Below are 15,947 nucleotides of genomic sequence, written 5' to 3'. Positions count from 1 at the left end.
CTTTTCATAGTTTTAGATGTAGTTTTTAGAGAGAGAGGTTCTCTCCTCTCTCTTAGCATTTAGGTAGGATTTTTAGAAATTAGGATTTAATTTAGCTCTTCATATCAGGTTCAATATTCCTTTATTTTGATTTCTCTTCTACTTTGATATATTTTAATACTTTTATTTATGTTTGATTTATGTTGCCTAATTGGCTTATGAATATTTTTCATGTTAGATTTTACTGCTTTGAATGAATTTGAGGTATTCCAGATATTTATGATTTTAATTTAGCTTTCTATATTCTTGGCTTTGGTTGATTAATTGGTGACTCTAGAGTTATCAAACTCATTGTTGATTGAAAATTGGATTTCTTCATTTCATTAATTCAAGTTCCAATAACTCTAGCCTTTCCCAAGAAAAGACTAGGACCTGAGGAATCAAAATTAATTCATCCACTTAACTTACCTTCATAGTTAGAGGTTAACAAAGTGGGAGAAAAATCCAATTCTCATCACAATTGATAAGGATAACTAGGTTAGGACTTCCAGTTCTTATACCTTGCCAAGAGTTTATTTTAAAGTTATTTATTTATTTTTAGTGCTTTGAAATATACCTGTTCCCATTGCCCAAACTCCAGAACCCCAATTTACAAACTCATAACCAATAATAAGAACATACCTCTCTGCAATTCCTTGAGAAGACGACCCGAGGTTTAAATACTCGGTTATTAATTTTAAAAAGGGGTTTGTTACTTGTGACAACCAAATCGTTTGTATGAAAGGACTTTTGTTGGTTAGAAGCTATACTTGTAACGGGAATCTATTCTGAATTCTAGATCACGCAAAAGTTATCTTATCAACTAGCTACTAGGGTTTACAGAAGTAAGTAATTGATGCATAAATCCACTTCTGGGGCCCACTTGGTGTGTTCTTGGGTTGAGCTTGATCTATCCACGAGCTGAGGCTTCTCTTGGAGTTGAACGCCAAGTTGTAATGTGTTTTGGGCGTTCAACTCTAGTTCGTGACGTGTTTCTGGCATTTGACTCAAGAATGCAGCATGGAACTGGCGTTGAGCGGCAGTTTACGTCATCTAATTACGAATAAAGTACAGACTATTATATATTGCTGGAAAGCGCTGGATGTCTACTTTCCAACGCCGTTGAGAGCACGCCATTTGGAGTTCTGTAGCTCCAGAAAATCTAGTTTGAGTGCTGGGAGGTCAGATTCCAACAACATCAGCAGTCCTTTGTCAGCCTCCTATCAGAGTTTTGCTCAGGTCCCTCAATTTCAGCCAGAAAATACCCAAAATCACAGAAAAACACACAAACTCATAGTAAAGTCCAGAAATGTGAATTTAGCATAAAAACTAATGAAAACATCCCTAAAAGTAACTAGACCATACTAAAAACTACCTCAAAACAATGCCAAAAAGCGTATAAATTATCCGCTCATCAACACTCATCATCATTCTCACCTATGAATGCGTGCCTGACAACCACTTCCGTTCTACCTTAGATCGAGTGCGTATCTCTTAGCCTCCATTCCGAAAGATCGGAGTCTTCGTGGTATAAGCTAGAATTATTGGCGGCCATTCCTAAGATCCGGAAAGTCTAAACCTTGTCTGTGGTATTTCGAGTAGGATCTGAGATGGGATTATTGTGACAAGCTTCAAACTCGCGAGTGTTGGGCGTAGTGACAGACGCAAAAGAATCCCTGGATTCTATTTTAACATGATCGAGAACCGACAGATGATTAGCCGTGCTGTGACAGAGCATTTGGACCATTTTCACTGAGAGGACGGGAGGTAGCCATTGACAACGGTGAAACCCAACATACAGCTTGCCATAGAAATGAGTAAGAATGATTGGATGAAAGCAGTAGGAAAACAGAGATTCAGAAGGAACACAGTATCTCCATGCGCTTATCTGAAATTCCCACCAATGATTTACATAAGTATCTCTATCTCTATTTTATGCTTTATTTATCTTCATAATCGAAAACCATTATAACCATTATTATCCGCCTGACTGAGATTTACAAGATGATCATAGCTTGCTTCATACCGACAATCTCCGTGGGATCGACCCTTACTCACGTAAGGTATTACTTGGACGACCCAGTGCACTTGCTGGTTAGTTGTGTGAAGTTGTGACAAAGTGTGATTCACGTTTGAGAGCACCAAGTCTTTGGCGCCATTGTTGATGATCACAATTTCGTGCACCAAGTTTTTGGCGTTGTTGCCGGAGATTGTTTAAGTTTGGACAACTGACGGTTCATCTTGTTGCTCAGATTAGGTAATTTTCTTTTCAAAAAAATTTTTCAAAAATCTTTCAATTTTTTATTTTATTTATTTTCGTTTTTCCGAAAAGAAATTTTTGAAAAATCCAAAAAAAATTAATAAAATCATAAAAATCAAAAAAAATATTTTTTTGTGTTTCTTATTTTAAGTCTAGTGTCAATTTTTAAGTTTGGTATCAATTGCATATTTTTAAAAAAATTATGCATTTTTTTCGAAAAAATTATGCATTTTTTTCGAAAAAATTCCTCCATGGTGTTCTTCATAATCTTCAAGTTGTTCTTGGTAAGTCTTTTTGTTTGATCTTCATATTTTCTTGTTTTGTGTCTTTTGTTGTTTTTCATATGCATTTTTGCATTCATAGTGTCTAAGCATTGAAAATTTCTAAGTTTGGTGTCTTGCATGTTTTCTTTTCTTGAAAATTTTTCAAAAATAAGTTCTTGATATTCATCATGATCTTTAATGTGTTCTTGGTGTTCATCTTGACATTCATAGTGTTCTTGCATGCATTAGTTGTTTTGATTCATAATTTTTATGTCTTGAGTCATTTTGTTGTTTTTCTCTTTCCACATTAAATTCAAAAAAAAAATAGAAAAATATCTTTTCCTTTTTTCTCTCATAAATTTCGAAATCTTTGGGTTGACTTAGTCAAAAATTTTTAAAATTAGTTGTTTCTTGTTAGTCAAGTCAAGATTTCAATTTTAAAAATCTTATCTTTTCAAAATCTTTTTCAAAAATCAAATATTTTTCATTTTTATTTCATGTTTTTCAAAAAAAGTTTTTAAAATTGATTTCAAAATATTTTTCTTAATTTTATTTCATAATTTTTGAAAACTTTACTAACAATTAATATGATTGATTTAAAAATTTGAAGTTTGTTACTTTCTTGTTAAGAAAGGTTCAACCTTTAAATTCTAGAATCATATCTTTTAGTTTCTTGTTAGTCAAGTAATGAATTTTAATTTTAAAAATCAAATCTTTTTCAAAATATCTTTTCAATCATATCTTTTTAATCATATCTTTTCAAACATATCTTTTTCAAATCATATTTTTTAAAAATCAATTTCAAAAATCTTTTCTAACTTCCTATCTTTTCAAAATTGATTTTCAAATCTTTTTCAACTAACTAACTAACTTTTTGTTTGTTTCTTATCTTTTTCAAAACCACCTAACTACTTTTCTCTCTCTAATTTTCGAAAATTCCTCACTCTTTTAAAAATTCTTTTAATTAACTAATTGTTTTAGATTTTAATTTTAATTTTATTTCTTCTCTCAATTTTCGAAAATCACTAACCATTTTTCAAAATCAATTTTTGAAATTCTCTCCTTCTCATCTCCTTCTATTTATTTATTCATTTACTAACTCTTTTCTTCATCTAAAAATTCGAACCCTCTATTCTCCTCTGTGTTCAAATTTTTCTCATCCTTCTTCTATTCTTTTCTTCTTCTACTTACGTAAAGGAATCTCTATACTGTGACATAGAGGATTCCTCTTCCTTTTCTGTTCTCTTCTTTTTCATATGAGCAGGAGCAAGGACAAGGACATTCTTGTTGAAGTAGATCCTGAACCTGAAAGGACTCTGAAGAAGAAGCTAAGAGAAGCTAAAACACAACAATTCAGAGAAAACCTTACAGAGAATCTCGAAAAAGAAAGAGACATGGACGAACCCAATAACAATGGTGGAGGCGCAAGGAGGATGCTTGGTGATTATACTACACTTACTTCCAATTTTTATGGAAGAAGTATCTCAATCCCTACAATTGGAGCAAACAATTTTGAGCTGAAGCCTCAACTAGTTGCTCTAATGCAACAGCACTGCAAGTTTCATGAACTTCCATCAGAAGATCCCTATCAGTTTCTAACTGAGTTCTTGCAGATCTGTGATACTGTTAAGACTAATGGAGTAGATCCTGAAGTCTACAGGCTCATGCTTTTCCCTTTTGTTGTAAGAGACATAGCTAGAACATGGTTGGACTCACAACCTAAAGATAGCCTGGACTCTTGGGATAAGCTGGTCACGGCCTTCTTAGCCAACTTCTTTCTGCTTCAAAAGCTAAGCAAGCTTAGAGTGGATGTTCATACCTTCAAGCAAAAAGATGGTGAATCCCTCTATGAAGCTTGGGAAAGATACAAGCAGTTGACCAAAAAGTGTCCTTCTGACATGCTTTCAGAGTGGACCATCTTGGATATATTCTATGATGTTCTATCTGAGTTCTCTAAGATGTCACTGGACCATTCTATAGGTGGATCCATTTACCTAAAGAAAGCGCCTACAGAAGCTCAAGAACTCATTGACATGGTTGCAAATAACCAATTCATGTACACCTCTGAGAGGAATCATGTGAGTAATGGGATGTCTCAGAAGAGGGGAGTTCTTGAAATTGATGCTCTGAATGCCATATTGGCTCAGAACAAAATGTTGACTCAGCAAGTCAACATGATTTCTCAAAGTCTGAATGGATTGCAAAATGCATCCAACAGTACTCAAGAAGTATCTTCTAAAGAAGTAGCTTATGATCCTAAAAACCCTGCAATGGCAGAGGTGAATTACATGGGTAAAGCCTATGGAAACACCTATAATCTCTCATGGAGAAAAGCATCCAAATTTCTCATGGAAGGATCAACAAAAGCCCCAACAAGGCTTTAATAATGATGGAAGAAATAGGCTTAGCAATAGCAAGCCTTTTCCATCATCTTCTCAGCAACAGACATAGAGTGAAACATAGTCTCTGATCTATCTAAGGCCACTCTAAGTTTCATGAGTGAAACAAGATCCTCCATTAGAAATTTTGAGGCACAAGTGGGTCAGCTGAGTAAGAAAATCACTGAAACTCCTCCTAGTACTCTCCCAAGCAATACAGAAGAGAATCTAAAAAGAGAGTACAAGGTCATTGATATAATCAAAATGGATGAATCCAAAGAGGAAAGGGAGGACATGAATCCCAATGAGGAAGACCTCATGGGACGTCCTCCAGACAGAAAGGAGTTCCCTATTGAGGACCTAAATGAATCTGAGGCTCATATAGAGACCATAGAGATTCCATTAAACTTCCTTCTGCCATTCATGAGCTCTGAGAACTATTGTTCCTCTGAAGAGGATGAGGATGTAACTGAAGAGCAAGTTGCTCAATATCTAGGGGCCATCATGAAGCTGAATGCCAAGTTGTTTGGTAATGAGACTTGGGCAGATGAACCTCCCTTGCTCATTAGTGAACTAAATACATGGGTTCATCAAACTTCCCCTCAAAAGAAACAAGATCCTGGTAAATTCTTAATACCCTATACCATAGGCACCATGACCTTTGAGAAGGCTCTGTGTGATCTAGGGTCAGGTATAAATCTTATGCCACTCTTTGTAATGGAGAAACTGGGGATCTTTGATGTACAAGTGGTGCACAAAAATTACACTCACACTATGTAATTCCGCACAACTAACCAGCAAGTGCACTGGGTCGTCCAAGTAATACCTTACGTGAGTAAGGGTCAAATCCCACGGAGATTGTTGGCTTGAATCTAGCTATGGTTATCTTATTATTCTTAGTCAGGATACCAATAGGGTTCTTTAGTTTCAATTGTAAAAAGTGAAAGAGCATGAAACGAGTAATTGTTACGCAGTAATGGAGAATATGTTGGAGTTTTGGAGATGCTTTGTTCTCTAAATCTCTGCTCTCCCCCTGTCTTCTTCTTCATGCATGCAAGGTTCTTTCCATGGCAAGCTGTATGTAGGGCATCACCGTTGTCAATGGCTACTTCCCATCCTCTCAGTGAAAATGGTCCAAATGCTCTGTCACAGCATGGCTAATCATCTGTCGGTTCTCGATCATGTCGGAATAGGATCCATTGATCCTTTTGCGTCTGTCACTACGCCCAACACTCGTAAGTTTGAAGCTTGTCACAATCATTCAATCCCTGAATCCTACTCGGAATACCACAGACAAGGTTTAGACTTTTTGGATTCTCAAGAATGCTGCCAATGGATTCTAGCTTATACCACGAAGACTCTGATTAAGGAATTTAAGAGATACTCATTCAGTCTAATGTAGAACGGAGGTGGTTGTCAGGCACGTGTTCATAGGTTGAGAATGGTGATGAGTGTCACGGATCATCACCTTTTACATATTGAAGTGCAAATGCACATCTTAGATAGAAACAAGCGTGTTTGAATAGAAAACAAAAATAATTGCATTAATTCATCGAGACGCTACAGAGCTCTTCACCCCCAACAATGGAGTTTAGAGACTCATGCCGTCACAAAGTACAAGGTTCAGATCTAAAATGTCATGAGGTCCAAAATAAGTCTCTAAAAGTTGTTTAAATACTAAACTAGCAACCTAGGTTTACAGAAAATGAGTAAACTAAGATGGATAGTGTAGAAATCCACTTCTGGGGCCCACTTGGTGTGTGCTGGGGCTGAGACTTAAGCTTCTCACATGCCTGGGCTATTTCTGGAGTTAAACATCAGGTTATAACTTATTTCTGGTGTTCAACTACAACTTGCAACCTGTTTTTGGCATTCAACGCCAGAATGCAACATGGAACTGGCGTTAAATACCAGTTTACATCATTTATCTTCGTGCAAAGTATGGACTATTATATATTGCTAGAAAGCCCTAGATGTCTACTTTCCAACCCAATTGAGAGCTGCCAATTGGACTCTTGTAGCTCCAAAAAATCCATTCCGAGTGCAGGGAGGTCAGAATCCAACAACATCAGCAGTCCTTTTTCAGCCTGAATCAGATTTTTGCTCAGCTCCCTGAATTTCAGCCAGAAAATACTTAAAATCACAGAAAAATACAAAAACTCATAGTAAAGTCCGGAAATATGAATTTTGCCTAAAAACTAATAAAAATATACTAAAAACTAACTAAAACACACTAAAATCTACATGAAATTACCCCCCAAAAGCGTATAAAATATCCGCTCATCACAACATCAAACTTAAACTGTTGCTTGTCCCCAAGCAACTAGATAAATAAAATAGGATAAAAAGAGATTAAGAAGCAATAATATCTCAGAGTTTCAAGTAAAGCTCAGATTCTAAATAGATGAGCGGGGTTAGTAGCTTTTTGCTTCCGAACAGTTTTGGCATCTCACTTTATCCTTTGAAATTCAGAATGATTGGCATCCATAGGAACTCAGAATTCAGATAGTATTATTGATTCTCCTAGTTTAGTATGTTGATTCTTGAACATAGCTATTTTATGAGTCTTGGTCATGGCCCTAAGCACTTTGTTTTCCAGTATTACCACCAGATACATAAATGCCATAGACACATAACTGGGTGAACCTTTTCAGATTGTGACTTAGCTTTGCTAGAGTCCCCAATTAGAGGTGTCAAGAGTTTTTAAGCACACTCTTTTGCCTTGGATCATGACTTTAACCACTCAGTCTCAAGCTTTTCACTTGGACCTGCATGCCACAAGCACATGGTTATGGACAGCTTGATTTAGCCTCTTAGGCCTGGATTTATTTCCTTGGGCCCTCCTCTCCATTGATTCTCAAAGCCTTGGATCGTTTTTACCCTTGCCATTTGGTTTAAAGGGCTATTGGCTTTTTCTACTGCTCCTTCTCTCTCTTTTTTTTTTCAATGCTTTTTCTTGTTTCAAGAATCACTTTCATGATTTTTCAGATCAACAATAATATTTCTCTTATTCATTATTCTTTCAGGAGCCAACAATTTTAACATTCATAAAATTCAATATAAAAAATATGCACTGTTCAGGCATTCATTCAAAAGACAAAAAGTATTGCCACCACATCTAAATAATTAGAATTTTCCTTATTAAAAACTCGAAAAAAAATATTGCCTCTTTATTCTAAAAATCTACTATTTTATTCATGTTTGATGATGATGAGAAAAATAAATTATAGCTTAATTGAAGATAAAATCAAAATAGATATACTAATTACTACTACTCATATATAACTTCTAAGGTAAATTCCTAATAAGAACAACTATCACAGAGTTAAGGCTAAGATTAGGACTCAACAACCTTTATTTTGGGAGGTGGATGCTCCTTTAATCTGTGGGGTGCTTTGCCCTTCAAGAGACAGCTTCTGACGCTTCAGTTGCTTCAGTTCATGCCCTTGCTCTTCTTGTTCCTTAAGCAGTTTGCAAAGCATGCTATTTTAATTTTTCTGTTCTTCCTTCAATCGCTCCATAGCTTCTTGCAACTTGGTGACAGATGCTTCAAGACGTTCCCAGTATTCAATTTGAGGGATTTCCGGGAGGAACTCCTGTGCTTTCCTCTTGATGGGGTCGTCCTACACTTGTTGTCCTTCTATTGACTTCTTTGTGATTGGTCGCCCAACTGAGATATACTCAGTTACTCCTATCTTCACCCCAGCATCTTTACATAGCATAGAGATTAAGCTTGGATAAGCCAATTTGGCATCTTTGGAGTTCTTGTTTGCAATTGTGTAAAGTTCACAAGAAATCAGCTGATGAACTTCCACTTCTTTTCCAAGCATAATGCAATGGATCATTACTGCTCTTTTGATGGTGACTTCAGAGCGGTTGCTAGTGGGCAGTATAGAATGCCCAATGAAGTCCAGCCAGCCTCTGGCGATTGGTTTGAGATCTTCTCTCTTGAGTTGATTTGGGACACCCTTTGTGCTGGTTATCCACTTGGTTCCAGGGAGGCATATGTCCTCTAGAATTTTGTTCAAGCCCTTATTTGTTTTCATCATTCTCCTATTAAAGGAGTCTGGGTCATCTTTCAGTTGAGGTAGCTTAAAGGTCTCCCTAATTTTGTCAGGGTGAAGGTGAACAATCTTCCCTCTGACCAAGGTCCGATAGTCATAGAAGGCGGTTCCAGCTATTCTCTGCCTGTCTGTTTGTCACAAATTAGCGTAGAATTCCGGAACCATGTTTCTTCCCACCTTTGTTTCAGGAATAGCTAGGATTTCCTAGCTCTTGTTTCGAATTTGCTCTTGGATCTATGGATATTCGTCTTCTTTCAGATTGAATTTAACTTCCGGGATCACTGACCTTAGACCCATTATTTTGTAGTAATGGTCTGAATGTTCTTTGGTTAAGAACTTCCTTGATTCTAAAGTGGTTTTGGAATATTCTCTTTCTTGCCTCTTGGAGTGGTTTGTTTTCCCTTAGGAGCCATGATCTTAGTGGGTATTGGTTTAGTGATCACGGATAAACACACCAAACTTAGAGGTTTGCTTGTCCTCAAGCAAAAGAAAGGAAAGGAGAGGGATAGAAGGAGAGCCAATTTTGAATGGTGGAGGAGAGGATGGAGGCCGAATGTGGATTTAAAGGGAAGGGGGTGGGTTTTCGAAAATTTTGAAAAAGATAAGATAGAAGATATGATTTGTAAAAGATAAGTATGATAGGAAAGAGATATAATTTAAAATTTGAAAAGTTATGAAAGATATTTGAAAAAGATAAATCTGAATTTTGAAAAGAAGATATGATAAGTTTAAAAAGATTTGAAAAGAATTTAAAAAGATTTGAAAAGAATTTAAAAAGATAATTGAGTTTTGAAAAAGGTTTGAAAAGATTTTGAAGAAGAATTAAGAAACAAGTTTAGGATTAAAAATTTTTGGAATTGAAGTTGAAAGATGAGAGTTTGTAACATGTTTATGCAAGAAATCATGAATTGAAACATGAAAAATGGAAAAAATTTGAAGTGAAAAACGAATTTACCTCCTCCTCACAATCCTGGCGTTAAACGCCCAAACGCTGCATGTTTTGGGCGTTTAACGCCCATTTGTAGCTTCTTCTGGGCGTTTAATGCCCAACTGTAGCATCTGGCTGGCGTTAAATACCAGTAAATCCTTTATCACAGGGTGTTTTTCTGAACGCCCAGGATGCTGCCAATCTGGCGTTAAACACCCAGAAGTTGTTTCTTTTTGGCGTTTAACGCCCAGATGGCTATCTCTACTGGCGTTAAACGCCCAGTAGATGATTCTTTTGGGTGTTTAACGCCCAAAGCAGCTCTTACTGGCTTTTTCGCACCAGTGAGCTTCTTTTTGCTGTTTTATCCTCTTAATCCTTCTGTAACTCTGTGAACTCATGCAATTGCTTTTTTTACCTTGAAGATAATTAGTATGAACCTGTAAAATTAAATTAATTAACTAAATGGCTGGGTTGCCTCTCAGCAAGTGCTTCTTTATTGTCTTTAGCTGGACTATTACTGAGCTTTAATCAAGTCTCAGTTTTGAGCATTCTTGCTCAAAATTGCTTTCAAGATAATGTTTGACTCTCTGTCCATTAACAATGAACTTTTTGTTAGAATCATTATCCTGAAGCTCTATATATCCATATGGTGACACACTTGTAATCACATATGGACCTCTCCACCGGGATTTCAATTTCCCAGGGAATAATCTGAGCCTAGAATTAAACAGCAGAACTTTCTGTCCTGGCTCAAAGACTTTGGATGACAGTTTCTTATCATGCCATCTTTTTGCTTTCTCTTTGTCAATTTTTGCATTTTCGAAAGAATTGAGTTTGAATTCCTTTAGCTCATTTAACTGGAGCAATCATTTTTTCTCCAGCTAACTTGGCATCAAGGTTTAGGAATCTGGTTGCCCAGTATGCCTTATGTTTCAGTTCCACTGGCAAGTGACAGGCTTTTCCATACACAAGCTGGTATGGAGAGGTCCCTATAGGAGTCTTGAATGCTGTTCTGTATGCCCACAGAGCATCATCCAAGCTTCTTGCCCAATCCTTTTTACGGTTAATTGCAGTCCATTCCAGGATTCTTTCAAGTTCTCTATTAAAGACTTCAGCTTGCCCATTTTTCTGTGGATGATATGGAGTTGCCACCCTATGGCTGACTCCATATCGAACCATAGAAGAGTAAAGCTGTTTATTGCAGAAATGAGCGCCCCATCACTGATTAGTACTCTAGGGACACCAAATCTGCTGAAGATATATTTCTGGAGGAATTTCAGCACTGTCTTAGTATCATTAGTGGGTGTTGCAATAGCTTTCACCCATTTGGATACATAATCCACTGCCACCAGAATATAAGTGTTTGAGTATGATGGTAGAAAAGGCCCCATAAAGTCAATACCCTATACATCAAACAACTCAATCTCCAAGATCCCTTGTTGAGGCATGGCATAATTATGAGGCAGATTGCCAGATCTTTGGTAACTGTCACAATTAAGTACAAACTCTCGGGAGTCTTTATGGAGAGCAGGCCAATAGAAGCCACATTGGAGGACTCTTGTGGCTGTTCGCTCACTTCCAAAATGCCCTCCATATTATGATCCATGGCAATGCCATAGGATCTTCTGTGCTTTTTCTTTAGGCACACATCTACGGATTACTCCGTCTGCACATCTCTTGAAGAGATATGGTTCATCCCAAAGATAGTACTTTGCATCTGTGATCAATTTCTTTGATTGTTGCCTACTATACTCTTTGGGTATGAATCTCATAGCCTTGTAGTTTGCAATGTCTGCAAACCATGGTACTTCCTGAATGGAAAAGAGTTGCTCATCCAGAAAGTTTTCAGAGATCTCAGTAAGAGGAAGGGATGCCCCTTCTACTGGTTCTATTCGGGACAGGTGATCTGCTACTTGGTTCTCTGTCCCTTTTCTATCTCTATTTCTATATCAAACTCTTGCAAAAGCAACACCCATCTTATGAGTCTGGGTTTTGAATCCTGCTTTGTGAGTAGATATTTAAGAGTAGCATGGTCAGTGTACACAATCAGTTTATATCCTACTAAATAAGATCTAATCTTGTCAATGGCATAAACCACTGCAAGTAACTCTTTTTCTGTGGTTGTGTAGTTCTTCTGTGCGTCATTTAGAACATGACTGACATAATAAATGATGTGCAGAAGCTTGTCATGCCTTTGTCCCAACACTGCACCAATGGCATGGTCCCTGGCATCACACATTAATTCAAATGGTAATGTCCAGCCTGGTGCAGAGATGACAGATGCTGTGACCAGCTTAGTTTTCAGAGTCTCAAACGCCAGCAGACACTCCTTATCAAAGATAAATGGCGTGTCAACAGCTAGCAGATTACTCAGAGGTTTGGCAATTTTTGAAAAATATTTTATAAACCTCCTATAGAATCTTGCATGCCCCAGAAAGCTTCTGATTGCCTTAACATTGGCAGGTGGTGGTAATTTTTCAATTACCTCTACCTTAGCTTGATCCACCTCTATTCCATTGTTCAAAATTTTGTGCCCAAGGACAATTCCTTCAGTCACCATAAAGTGACATTTTTCCCAATTTAAAACTAGGTTAGTCTCTTGGCACCTCTTTAGAACAAGTGCTAGATGGTCAAGACAGGAGCTGAATGAGTCTCTAAATACTGAAAAGTCATCCATGAAGACTTCCCGAAATTTTTCCACCATATCAGAGAAAATAAACAAGTTACAACTTGGCGTTCAACTCCAAAAGAAGCCTCAGCTCATGGATAGATCAAGTTCAGCCCAAACATACACCAAGTGGGCCCTGGAAGTGGATTTATGCATCAATTACTTACTCCTGTAAACCCTAGTAGCTAGTTTAGTATAAATAGGATAGTTTACTATTGTATTAGACATCTGGGGATTGTATTATTCAATCTTTGGACGTTTAGTTCTCAGATCAGGGGGGCTGGCCATTCGGCCATGCCTGAACCTTTACCACTTATGTATTTTCAACGGTGGAGCTCTGCTGTACCTCAAGTTTTAATGCAATTACTACTATTTTCCATCCAATTCAATTTATTCCTGTTCTAAGATATTTGTTGCACTTCAACTTGATGAATGTGATGATCTGTGACACTCATCATCATTCTCACCTATGAACGCAAGTGACTGACAACTACTTCCGTTCTACCTTAGACCGGGCGCATATCTCTTGGATTCCTTTATCAGAATCTTCGTGGTATAAGCTAGAATTGATGGCGGCATTCATGGGAATCCGGAAAGTCTAACGTTGTCTGTGGTATTCCGAGTAGGATTCTGGGATTGAATGACTGTGATGAACTTCAAACTCCTGAAGACTGGGCGTTAGTGACAGACGCAAAAGAATCACTGGATTCTACTCCAACCTGATTTAGAACCGACAGATGATTAGCCGTGCTATGACAGAGCATTTGGACCATTTTCACTGAGAGGATGGGATGTATCCATTGACAACGGTGATGCCCTACATACAACTTGCCATGGAAAAGAGTAAGAAGGATTGGATGAAAGCAGCAGGAAAGCAGAGATTCAGAAGGAACACAGCATCTCCATGCACCTATCCGAAATTTCCACCATTGGATTACATGAGTAACTTTATCTTTATTTTCTATTTATTTTGTTAATCATATTTAACCCAATAATCTCTTAAATTAGTTTAATCCGCCTGACTGGGATTTACAAGATGACCATAGCTTGCTTCATACCAACAATCTCCGTGAGATCGACCCTTACTCACGTAAGGTATTACTTGGACGACCCAGTGCACTTGCTGGTTAGTTGTGCGGAGTTGTGACTAAGTGTAATTCACGTGTGAGAGCTACCAAATTATTGGAGCCATTGTTGATGATCACAAAATCCGTCCACCAAGTTTTTGGCGCCGTTGCCGGGGATTGTTCGAGTTTGGACAACTAACGGTTCACCTTGTTGCTCAGATTAGATAATTCTTTTTTCATTTTTTTTTCAAAAAAGTTTTCAAAAATTTTTCAAAACTTTTTCTCTATTTTTCGTTTTTCCAAAAAAATAATTTTCGAAAAATATAATAAAAATACAAAAAAAAATTAGAAAATCATAAAAATCAAAAATATTTTATATTTCTTGTTTGAGTCTTGAGTCAATTTTTAAGTTTGGTGTCAATTGCATGCTTTAAAAATTTTTCTTGCATTTTTCGAAAATTCATGCATTCATGGTGTTCTTCATGATCTTCAAGTTGTTCTTGACAAGTCTTCTTGTTTGATCTTGATGTTTTCTTGTTTTGTGTTGTTTGTTGTTTTTCATATGCATTTTTCGTTTGTTAGAGTCCAGGCATTAAAGATTTCTAAGTTTGGTGTCTTGCATGTTTTCTTTGCATAAAAAATTTTTCAAAATTATGTTCTTGATGTTCATCATGATCTTCATAGTGTTCTTGGTGTTCATCTTGACATTCATAGTGTTCTTGCATGCATCATGAGTTTTGATTCATAATTTTCATGTTGTGAGTCATTTTTATGTTTTTCTCTCTCATCATCAAAAATTCAAAAATAAAAAAATATCTTTTCCTTATTTCTCTCATAATTTTCGAAAATTTGAGTTGACTTAGTCAAAAAATTTTAAAATTAGTTGTTTCTTACAAGTCAAGTCAAATTTTCAATTTTAAAAATCTTATCTTTTCAAAACTTTTTCAAAAATCATATCTTTTTCATTTTTATCTTAGTATTTTCGAAAATTCTTTAAAATATTGTTCAAAAATCTTTTTCTTAATTTTATTTCAAATTTTCGAAATTACACTAACAATTAATGTAATTGATTCAAAAATTTGAAGTTTGTTACTTTCTTGTTAAGAAAGGTTCAATCTTTAAGCTCTAGAATCTTATGTTTTAGTTTCTTGTTAGTCAAGTAATCAATTTTAATTTTAAAAATTAAATCTTTTTCAAAATATCTTTTTCTTAAAAATCTTATCTTTTTATCATATCTTTTTATCTTATCTTTTATCATATCTTTTTCAAAATTTTATCTTTTTCAAAAAAAAAATTTGATTCCAAAATATCTTACCTAACTTCTCATCTTCTTATCTTTTCAAATTTGACTTTAATATCTTTTTCAACTAACTGTTTGACTTTTTGTTTGGTTCTTATCTTTTTCAAAACCACCTAACTACTTCTCTCTCTCTAATTTTCGAAATATCTCATCCTTTTTCAAAAATTCTTTTTAATTAATTAATTGTTTTAAATTTTAATTTTAATTATATCTTATCTTTAATTTTCGAAAATCACTAACTACTTTTTCAAAATTATTTTCAAAATTCTCTATATCTCCTCTTCTTCTATTTATTTATTTATTTACTAACACTTCTCTTCACCTCCCTTCATCTCAAATCACTACCTCTATCCTTACCCATTCTTCTTCACTCTTCTTTCCTTTCTTCTTCTACTAATAATAAGGATCCTCTTTGTCCAGATATAGAGGATTCTTCTTCCTTTTCTTTTTCTCTTCTCTTTCATATGAGCAGGGACAAGGAAAAAGACACTTTTGTTGAAGCTGATCCTGAACCTAAAAGGACTCTGAAGAGGAAACTAAGAGAAGCTAAATTACAAAAATCTAGAGACAACCTTTCTGAAATTTTCGAACAAGAGAAGGAGATGGTAGCCGAACCCAACAACAATAATGCAAGGAGAGTGCTAGGTGATTTCACTAAACCAACATCCAAATTTGATGGAAGAAGCATCTCCATTCCTGCCATTGGAGCAAACAATTTTGAGCTGAAACCTCAATTAGTTGCTCTAATGCAACAGAACTACAAGTTTCATGGACTTCCATCTAAAGATCCTTACCAGTTTTTAACTGAGTTCATGCAGATTTGTGAGACTGTAAAGACAAATGGAGTAGATCCTAAAGTCTACAGGCTCATGTTTTTCCCTTTTGCTGTAAGAGACAGAGCTCGAATATGGTTGGACTCACAACCTAAAGATAGCCTGGACTCTTGGGATAAGCTGGTCACAGCCTTCTCGGATAAATTCTTTCCTCCTCAAAAGCTGAGC

General features: G+C 36.1%; 1 non-coding gene across 1 annotated transcript; it reads right to left on the bottom strand.

The window, feature by feature from the left end:
- Positions 1-4,337: 4,337 nt before the first annotated feature.
- Positions 4,338-4,445, bottom strand: LOC112715025 (small nucleolar RNA R71). The gene has a single exon (XR_003159442.1). It is a non-coding gene; the product is annotated as a small nucleolar RNA R71 (small nucleolar RNA).
- Positions 4,446-15,947: the final 11,502 nt, after the last annotated feature.

Source organism: Arachis hypogaea, chromosome 1 (assembly GCF_003086295.3).
Source record: "Arachis hypogaea cultivar Tifrunner chromosome 1, arahy.Tifrunner.gnm2.J5K5, whole genome shotgun sequence".
In the NCBI taxonomy this organism is placed as follows: domain Eukaryota; kingdom Viridiplantae; phylum Streptophyta; class Magnoliopsida; order Fabales; family Fabaceae; genus Arachis; species Arachis hypogaea.
Note: the sequence above shows the minus strand (reverse complement) of the source record. Positions and strands in the feature narration are given on the sequence as shown.